Raw genomic sequence first — 8,996 nt, forward strand, 5'->3', positions numbered from 1 at the left:
TGTCCTCGCCCCACAGCTGCCCCTGGCAATACTTCAGCAGCTCCCTGCGTTTCCCCTCCAGCCGTCTCTTCATCTCCTCAGGCTTCACCCTCAGGCAGCAGTTTATACTCTGGTGGCCACAGTCCTGCCCAAAGCGGGGAGAGAGGGGCCATTAGGGATGGGTATTAGTGTTAGCAGCACCCCCCGTGGCTGGGTGACTCATACATCCGCAGCCCCCTCCAACCCACAGACCCCTGCTGTCCCAGCCCTGCTCCCCCGAGCTCTGCCGGTGCCCCTCACTCCCGACTCCCAGACCCTCTGCGTTCAGCAGCTCCTGCACAAATTGTTCATATTCTCTCCTGGCGGCTTCTACTGCTTTGCTGTTTTTCTCCTTTCTCATCGCTGCAAATGCTTCAGCCATCTGTGGGGGGAGAGGGGACAGGGTGGGGGTTGGGATGGGACCATCTCTGAACTAGGAGCCCCCCTCACCACCTCCCCCCATTCTTCCAGGACCCTGCTCCCCGCTTTCACCTCCCCACTGGCCCCTGACCCCCCACATTCCCTCAGAGCCAGGAGGCAGCCCCCCAATGACTCCACAGCTATGGCCATGTTGCTGCCACCCTAGTAGAGAGGGCCAGTTCTCTGGTGCAGCTCCCTGGGGGTCCCTTTACTTCTTGGGAGCTGGGGGTCCCCGATCAGGACAGTTGGAGCAGCTGTTATGGTGCCCCCCCCCTCCTGGCCTAGTGCGATTAGCCAAAGGGAGGAGGACCTGGGGTGAGGGGTCAATAGAACTAGTGCCCCCCTCCCCTGCAAATCAGAGAAGTTGAGGGAGGGGCAACCTGGTACCTTCAGAGGGGAGGAGAAGTCGTAGCGTTGGGTCTTCAAGTATCGGGAGACGTCCTGTGGGGAATAACGCCCGGGGGAACTGGGATCAAGGACAGCTCAGCCCACTCCTTGGTGAGCCCCCTGCCTCACTCCCTGCAGCCCAGCACCCCCTGCTGAGCCCCCCGCCCCACTCCCTGCAGCCCAGCGCCCCCTGCTGAGTCCCCCGCCCCACTCCCTGCTGAGTCCCCCGCCCCACTCTCTGCAGCACGGTGCCACCTGCTGATCACCTGGCCCCCGCTTTTCAGCCCCTTTTGCTGTCTTTCCTCCAGGCCCCCCTCCCCTTTAGCAGACCCCACTCTCTCACCTTGATCCTGGCAGCCAGCTGAGCCCCCGTCAGCACCAGCCCGGCTCAGTCCATCCGGACGTGTGTCCCTGCTGAGTGCACCACGGTGCTGATGTAGTCACACAGGCACTGCCGGAAATCCTCGTCCATGTCTGCAGGGGGAAAAGGACTCAGGCATCCGGGAGGGATCCAGGTGCCCAGGACAGGGCACAAGTTAAATGGGGGATGTAGGGGGCAGGTTTGTGCCACAGTAAATGAGATTCCATCTCTGGGCAACAGCTGCTTAGCTCCCTCCCACACCCCACTGCCAGGGGGAAAATGGGGGAGCAGTGGGGGTGAGTAACAGGGAGAGGCTGCAGTGTGTGTGGGGGGGGTGACAGGGGACCTATTAAGAGGGGGGAACCAGCTGTGTCCCCCACAGGAGACCAGGACCCCAGCAGTGTCCCCTCATGTCCCCCTCCCTTCCCGCACAGATCCCGTGACCTAGTGAGAGCCCCTGGGCAGTGGGCAGGAGAGCCCATTCTAAACCAAGGAGAGTGAGCTGGGCACTGGGATTATGGGGTGGGGGCAGGGCAGGAGGGGAAGATGGGGGCAGGGATGTGGGTAGGGGCAGCGCAGAAGAGGGGAGAGGGAGGCTGGGGGTGTAACCCGGGGGGAAGTGGGGTCTCTTACCGCCTGGCGTCCCTGCCCTGCTCTTGGTGAACCTAGTGCCAGGGTGGAGCAGTAGATAGCACCGGGTCCCTCTCGCCCTCAGGGCTCCCAACACCAGGGGCTACTCAGAAGAGGCTGCCAGGTCCTGCGGGAGTTAAACCGACATTTGTGGCCATCAGCGAGAAATCAGACCCACCATGGAAACGTTCAGCTCCGCCCCACAGCCGGAGTTTGCTGTTTCCATGAACACACATGGTGCTCGGCTCTGGTCATTACCTGTGTGATGTCTTTGAGATACTCCTGTCCCTCTTCTGCGCCGTAGGCTTCGGAGAGCTGCCAATCTCGCACCAACAGGTCCAGGCGTTGCAACAGAGAGCGCAGGAGAAGGGTCACACTGGGGCTGGGAGCACAGAGAGGAGACCAGAGCTGAAGGCTGCTGCCAAACCCAGCCACCGACACCGAGATCCTGGGCATGACGTGAGCGTGGAGGGAGAATAATGGGAGCAGGGACTGGCTGTTTGTTCGGGGTTTGACCAGCGCCTGGCACAATGGGGTTCTGGTCTAGGAAGGGGGGGCTCTGAGGTGCTCTGGCAATAGAGACAATGAATAATAAGAATCAGGTGGGGGTGATGGAGTGGGGGGTGGAACCAGCATTGGGTTGATGGGAAACGAGGACTTACCTGGATTGGGGGCAGACTGCAGGTCTCTCTGACCTCCTTCGCAACATGAACGAACATCTGCGATGCAGCGAGAGACAAGGAATTTTTTTTCCATCTTGAACAAAAGATCCCCCCACAGGTGACTCAAGGTGATCCATCAAGATAGGTGGTGCAAAATAAACCCGTGACATAAAGGTCATTGAAACTAAATAAAACCCAAACAACGTTAAGTGAAAACTAATAATTGAAGAGAGAAAATTGATGAAATGAGAGAAAAACATAGTTTCAAATGCTGATAACTCAACACTAGTAATCACAGATTATTAGTGTGACGGGTTGGATCACAGAAACCCCCTTGGGAGCTGCCACCCGATGTGCAAAGACTACCCCTGCTCCTGTTTTCCCTGCCAGCTCAGGACTCCAGCACCCTGTCTTGCTGAGCCAGACACTCCTGTCTGGCTCCAGACACAGACCCAGGGTCTGAATCACTTGTCCCAAAGCTGCAAGTTTACCTGAAAACAGCTCGCAGTAGCGTGCTTGTCTTTAGCACTCAGATGCCCAACTCCCAATGGGGTCTAAACCCAGATAAATCCGTTTTACCCTGCATAAAGCTTATGCAGGGCAAACTCATAAATTGTTCGCCCTCTATAACACTGATAGAGAGATATGCACAGTTATTTGCTCCCCCAGGTATTAATACATACTCTGAGTAAATTACTAAATAAAAAGTGATTTTATTAAATACAGACAGTAGGATTTAAGTGGTTCAAAGTAGTAACAGACAGAACAAAGTAAGTCACCAAGCAAAATAAAATAAAATGCGCAAATCTATGCCTAATCAAACTAAATACAGATAATCTCACCCTCAGAGATGCTTCAGTAAGTTTTTCTCAGACTGGACATCTTCCAGGCCTGGGCACAATCCTTTCCCCTGGTGCAGCTCTTGTTGCAGCTCAGGTGATAGCTAGGGGATTCTTCATGATGGCTTCCTTCCCTCTCTGTTCTCTTCCCCCCTTTATATATCTTTTGCATAAGGCGGGAACTCTTTGTCTCTCTGGGTTTCCACCCCCCCTCACTGGAAAAGCACCAGGTTAAAGATGGATTCCAGTTCAGGTGACATGATCACATGTCACTGCAAGACTTCATTACTCACTTGCCAGCACACACATATACAGGAAGACTCACAGGTAAATACAGCCATCTGCAGACAATGGGAGTCATCAAGATTCCAAACCATCATTAATGGTCCACACTTTACACAATTACAATAGGCCCTCAGAGTTACATTTTATATTTCTAGTTTTAGATACAAGAGTGGTACATTTATACAAATCAGATGATCATACTCAGTAGATAATAAGCTTTGTAATGATACCTTACAAGAGACCTTTTGCATGAAGCATATCCCAGTTACGTTACATTCACTTATTACCGTATTTTCTCTAAAACCAGCTCAGTTACATTATATTGACTTATTATCAAGTTTTTATAAAACCATATAGACTGCACAACGTCACAATTAGTTATTCTAATCACTAGTTATTATAAAAGCAATAACTAAACCCAGAAAAGCCAATTGGTGATTATAGAAAAGCAGTCATTGAAGACACAGAAAGCCAATCATGGAACTCAGCAAACCAATAACTAGAGTCAGAAAAGAAATAATCAAAAGCAGAAAACTAGTCATTGAAATCAGAAAACAAGTTACTGAAACCAGAAAAGCAGTGAAAGAAATCAATCAATGAACTAATCATTAATATCTGAAAACCAATGGTCAAAAACAGGAAACCACTAATCATAGTCATCAAAGCTAGAAAACCAGTAATCAAAGTAAGATATTGGGAAACAGAGTCTGAAAATCAACAATAATAAAAAATAGCATTTGAAGTCAAGAAAACCAATAGTCAAAGAGTCTAAACCAGAAATGGAAGTCAGAAAACCAGATATAGAAGCCAAGAAAACCAAAAGTCAAAGACATAAAACCAGGAATCAATATCAGAATACCAATTACTGAATGCAGAAGCCCTCAGTAATCAACGCCAGAAAAGTACTAATTGAAATCAGAAAACCAATAGCCAAAATAGAAAACCAGTAATTGAAGTATGAAAACCAGATCAAGGTCACAAAACCTAGTCAAAATTAGAAAATGAATAGTCAAAGGCAGAAAACCAATAGTGAAAAGGAGCAATAAGTGAATAGCAGAACTGAAAAAAAATGTTTAAACACCCTAAATTTATAAAGAAAACGAAAAGCTGATAATCAGTAGAGAGACCATAATAAGTGAAGCTGAAAAAACATACAGTGAAATCTTGTAATTAATACACAAGAACAGAAAACCAATAACAAACAGCCCTGAAATGAAGAAGAAAATCTGATATGGTAGATATGTAAAGTGATAATTAGAGCCACAAAACTGACAAGCCTGGACCAAAACACGATAAACAAGAACTGAAAACCGAAGACAGAAAACTGAAGATTGAAACCTGAGAAACAATGATAGCTACCTAAAAATGTGAAGACAGAAACCCAAGAGATACTAAAATTTGACTGTTCTTTGAAAATGGAAATTTGCATGAAAAGATTCTGATTTTGTCAGTTTTCCATTTTTCAGCAAAACTTTTATTTTCCATTTCTCCACACTGTCACTATGAAATAATCTGACAGCTAATGGTGGGTACTAAATAACCAACAGCTGGCAGCCAATAGTGACTAACAAGTAACCAATAATTGGCAGCTATTAATGAAGATAAAATTACCAATTATAGAAGTTAATTGGCCAAGTGAAGTAAAAGGCCTAACACACAACTCAATGGCATTTCTTTTTGTCTGTCTGTATCGTGATAACTTTTTGAGACCACATATGATCATAGGATCTTTGTTTCCCTGTCCCCGGGGTGGCACCAGAGCGAGAAGATGGATTCCAAGAAGTCATGGCGGAGATTGGTAGATTCCCAGGCCAGGAGGGACCAAGGCTGAGCTCCTGGATAACGCAGGCCAGAGAACTGCACCCAGTTAATTCCTGTTTGAACGAGAGCAGATCTCTTAGAAACACATCCCACCTCGAGGGAGAATCCACCGCACTCCTTGGTACATTGTTCCCATGGTTAATTCCCCTCCCTGGTAAACACGGATATCTTCTTTCCAGGCTGAATGTGTCCAGCTTCAACTTCCAGCCATGTGGTCACGTTAGAGCTTTCTCTGATAGCCTGAAGAGCCCATTATTAAATATTTGATCCCTGTGTATGTGCTTCTAGATTGGAGCAAGTCACCCCGGGAGGTGGGAGCTTCTCTTTGCAAAGCTAAACAGCTTGAGCTCCTGGGGTCTATCACTCCAGGACACGTTTTGTAATCCTTTAACCATTCGCGTGGCCCCCCTCTGCCCCCTCTCCAATATATTCACATCCTCCTTGGACTGCTCTGGAACTGAACACAGGACCCCAGCAGCGGTCGCACCAGCGCCAAATCCAGAGGTAAACTGACCTCTCTGCTTCTACGCGCGATTCCCCTGTTTGGGCATCCTTAGCTCCTTTGGCCACACTGTCGCACGGGGGCTCACGTCCAGCTGATTATCCCCCATGGCCCCCTGCACACTGTCAGCGTCTCTGCGTCCCTGGAGAGACACCCACCACCCACCCCTCTGCCGGGCTGGGAGCATGGCCAACGCTCTTTGGCCATATCACAGCACTTGTTGTTGGCTTGTGCCCAGCCTACCTTAGCGCTGGGGCTGTTGGTGACACTGGGCTGTTCTCTGCTGCCTACGGCCTGGCAGACACCATGTGCCAGGGGCTAATCACTGGCAGTGCCACGCCCGGCAGGGGCACAAGCCTCTGAGAGGAGTTTGATCTCAGTCCGACTTGCTGCCGAGGGCAGCTGGGGAGACACAGGGGCTGCTGGAGCCCGAGTCCGGGAGGCACCGAGCTCGGCCTTAGGAAAGGCCACGCTCAGGGCCTAACAAGGAAATAGCTTCCTTCCCATCATGCAGTGAGCTGGGTGCTGACTGGCCGAGCTTTCCTCCAGCTGGCGTGAGAGCAAATTCACCCTCTCACCCCCACAGAGCCCTGGGCATTGGGTGGGGGAAACCGAGGCACAGAAAAGGGAAAGAACATGCCCTGGCCCAACCCCACTCCCCTAACGCTGGGCTCTGGTCCTGGAGCACCAAAGTCTCCTTTTTCTGCTGGAGACTCCCCAGTTTCCCACCCTGGGATCCCTCCCAGCCACCGATGTGCCCCAAAGGGGACCGGCTCTATCTGTCCTACCATCAGTGATGTCTCCTGAGCAAGCACCGGGGCCGGCCCAATTTGTTTTTTCATCCTAAGTAGACCCCCCCCCCGTCAAGATAGGAAATGGGAATTTTGTTTCCCTCCCTCTTTGGACATAATCTATCAGGATTTCATCCACTGAAAAGTTGCCAGATTCACAGGGCAGTTGGGGTTTTCCTGCAATCCCCAGCTGCTGGAGGCATGGGATTGCTGCGCTGTGATAAGGCAAAGCAGTGCGCATCACAGGCACAAACTAACCCACGGAAAGAGCTAGCCCCCTAGATGTTCACACACAAAAAAGGGGGTTCTATATATTTGCTTGCTGGTCTTTAGAGCCCCTTCTCCAGCTTCTCCCTCCAGTGGCAAGGGCTGGAAAAGCGGCTCAAAAAACCGGCAAGCAAATATATAGAACCCCTCATTTTTGTGTGTGTGTGTGGGGGGAGGGGGTGAACATCTGAGGGGCCGGCTCTCCTTCCATAGATTAGCTTGTGCCTGTAAATGTCCCGATCGTGGTTAACGCAAGACAAGCCACTGTTCTGGGGGATTGCACAGGCCCAAGGGTTTGCCCTGGTTTTAGCTGGTTGAACTGGTCAGAGTTTGACAGTGTTTCAAATCACGCCATGAGCCAGATGCAGTGTTGAGGGTAGATTAGTATCTGTCTGTGCCTGTCTTTCTGCTGGACAGAGGACAAGGTCCGAACTGCCCCTGTCCCGCACCCCCACCCCCAGCTGCTGGGAATTTCCACCCACAGAGAGCCAAGACTTCTCATGTGACTTGGCAATGCCCTAGCACAGTTAGGGAGGGTGAAACATGGGGAACAAACAGGGACGATCCTGCCCCATGGGTGGGGGATAGACTGCAGGGGACAATCCTGCAACCTGGGGGAATAGAGCAGAGGGGACGATCCTGCCCCTTGGCGGGGGGGATAGAGTAGGGGGGGACAATCCTGCTCCTTGAGGGGGATGGATTAGATTGGGTCAAAACCCCTCCACACGCCCTCCCCCTCCGCCCCCTGCTCTTACCCGGCCAAATCTCCGCTCCTCTCCGTGCAGGCAAAATTTTGTCTGAGAAACAAAAGCGTAACTTCCTGTGTCTTATCCTTCCAGCAGCCCAGCTGGCGGGGGTTTGAAGGTGGGTGGGGCGGCCCTGCTCTCACATTGTAGTGCGAGGGGGTGGGAGGCAGTGTGTGTGTGGGAGGGGAGCACAGAGAGGCCCAGAGAGGTGGGGCCAGGCTGGAAAAGCAAGTGACAGAGACTGGAGGGTGCAGAGAATCTTCATTCCCCAGATCCCTCCACGGGCTCTTTGGAGCAGCAGGGTCTGGAAGTGCACATGCTTTAAAAGGCACTGAAAGTACAAGGAACTGCGATCAACTTGGGGGGCCGGACAGCTTGGCCAGAGATACACCCCCCTAATGAATTTCTGGATGTTACCACTGCCTCTCCGTCCAGAAATTACATCCCCAACTGCCTCTTCTCAGAAATGAGGCATTTCTTAGAACTGAAAACAAAAACCCTTAGCAAATATTGAACTCTTTCCACTGCTGGGTAATGGTCACCTGGGGCTGAGATGCAGTCACCTCTGGGGTGGAACAGCTGAGGAACAGCAGCACAGCAACACTAGATGGGAATGGCTAGCCCAGCGCTGAGATGCAACTGTCTCTGGGGTGGCTTCTTCAGATAACATGATCTTATGAATGGGTCCTTTTGTCTTTGGAACTCACTGCCACATGAGCCCTGCTATGTATCCTGGAGCTCTTTGCTGAGGCTTTTTACTCCTGTTTGATGGTCTCCTGTCTGGTATTTCCCAGGTTTTGGTTCTTTACATTAAGTGTGAACCACTCAATAAGACTCATAGACGTTAAGGTCAGAAGGTCATCTAGTCTGACCTCCTGTACATTGAAGGCCACAGAACCTCACCACCCACTGCTGTAATAGACTCCTAACCTCTGGCTGAGTTACTGAAGTCTTCCAGTCGTGGTTTAAGGACTTCAAGTTACAGAGAATCCACCATTGACACTAGTTTAAACCTGCAAGTGACCTGTGCCGCGTGCTGCAGAGGAAGGCGACCCCTCCCCTCAGGTCTCTGCCAATCTGAGCTGGGGGAAATTCCTTCCTAGTCCCAAATATGGCGATCAGCTAGACCCTGAGCTTGTGGGGGAGACCCAGCAGCCAGACACTTGAGAAAGAATTCTCTATAGTAACTCAGAGCCCTCCCCATCTAGTGTCCCATCACCGCCTGTTGGAGATTTTTGCTGCTAGCAGTTACAGATCGGCTACATGC

At 50.9% G+C, this 8,996-nt stretch overlaps 1 long non-coding RNA gene across 1 annotated transcript; it reads right to left on the reverse strand.

Annotated features, from left to right (window-relative positions):
* Positions 1 to 313: 313 nt before the first annotated feature.
* On the reverse strand, positions 314 to 7,785 carry LOC128839644 (uncharacterized). The gene is made up of 7 exons (XR_008445492.1): positions 7,739 to 7,785; positions 2,479 to 2,535; positions 2,075 to 2,198; positions 1,820 to 1,943; positions 1,169 to 1,299; positions 826 to 879; positions 314 to 400 (listed from the first exon to the last, which is right to left on the reverse strand). It is a non-coding gene; the product is annotated as an uncharacterized LOC128839644 (long non-coding RNA).
* Between the last annotated feature and the right edge of the window lie 1,211 nt (positions 7,786 to 8,996).

This window comes from Malaclemys terrapin, chromosome 6, assembly GCF_027887155.1.
Source record: "Malaclemys terrapin pileata isolate rMalTer1 chromosome 6, rMalTer1.hap1, whole genome shotgun sequence".
Lineage (NCBI taxonomy): Eukaryota > Metazoa > Chordata > Testudines > Emydidae > Malaclemys > Malaclemys terrapin.